General features: G+C 31.6%; 1 protein-coding gene across 1 annotated transcript in view; it reads right to left on the bottom strand.

Moving 5' to 3' along the window:
• AGBL4 (AGBL carboxypeptidase 4) overlaps positions 1 to 925 on the bottom strand; it is an 807,237-nt gene that overhangs the window by 307,852 nt on the left and 498,460 nt on the right. The window lies entirely within an intron of this gene.

Raw genomic sequence — 925 nt, 5'->3', positions numbered from 1 at the left:
AGGGGATGGAAAAAGATATTCCATGCAAATAGAAATCAAAAGAAAGCTGGAGTAGCAATTCTCTTATCAGACAAAATAGACTTTAAAATAAAGACTATTACAAGAAACAAAGAAGAACACTACATAATGATCAAGAGATCGATCCATGAAGAAGATATAACAACTGTAAATATTATGCACCCAACATAGGAGCACATCAATACAGAAGGGAAATGCTAACAGCCATAAAAGGGGAAATCGACAGTAACACAGTCATAGTAGGGGACTTTAACACCCCACTTTCACCAATGGAAAGATCATCCAAAATAAAAATAAATAAGGAAACACAAACTTTAAATGATATATTAAACAAGATGGACTTAATTGATATTTATAGGACATTCCATCCAAACACAACATAATACACTTTCTTATCAAGTACTCATGGAACATTCTCCAGCATAGATCACATCTTTGTTCACAAATCAAGCGTTGGTAAATTTAAGAAAATTGAAGTCTTATCAAGTATCTTTTCTGACCACAATGCTATGAGACTAGATAACAAATAAAGGAAAAAAAATCTGTAAATAAACCAAACACACAGAGGCTAAACAATTCTCTCTAAATAACCAAGAGATCCCTGAAGAAATCAAAGAGGAAATAAAAAAATACATAGAAACAAATGACAGTGAAAACATGATGACCCAAAACCTATGGGTTGTAGCAAAAACAGTTCTAAGAGGGAAGTTTATATCAATACAATCCTACCTCAAGAAACAAGAAACATCTCAAATAAACAACCTAACCTTACACCTAAAGCAATTAGAGGAAGAAGAACAAAAAAACCCCAAAGTTAGCAAAAAGGAAAGAAATCATAAAGATCAGATCAGAAATAAATGAAAAAGAAATGAAGAAAATGATAGCAAAGATCAATAAAACTAAAAGA

The sequence above is a fragment of the Physeter macrocephalus genome, chromosome 4 (assembly GCF_002837175.3).
Source record: "Physeter macrocephalus isolate SW-GA chromosome 4, ASM283717v5, whole genome shotgun sequence".
NCBI classification, from domain to species: Eukaryota; Metazoa; Chordata; class Mammalia; order Artiodactyla; family Physeteridae; genus Physeter; species Physeter macrocephalus.
The sequence above is the reverse complement of the archived record's forward strand: the minus strand, read 5'-3'. Positions and strand labels throughout refer to the sequence as shown.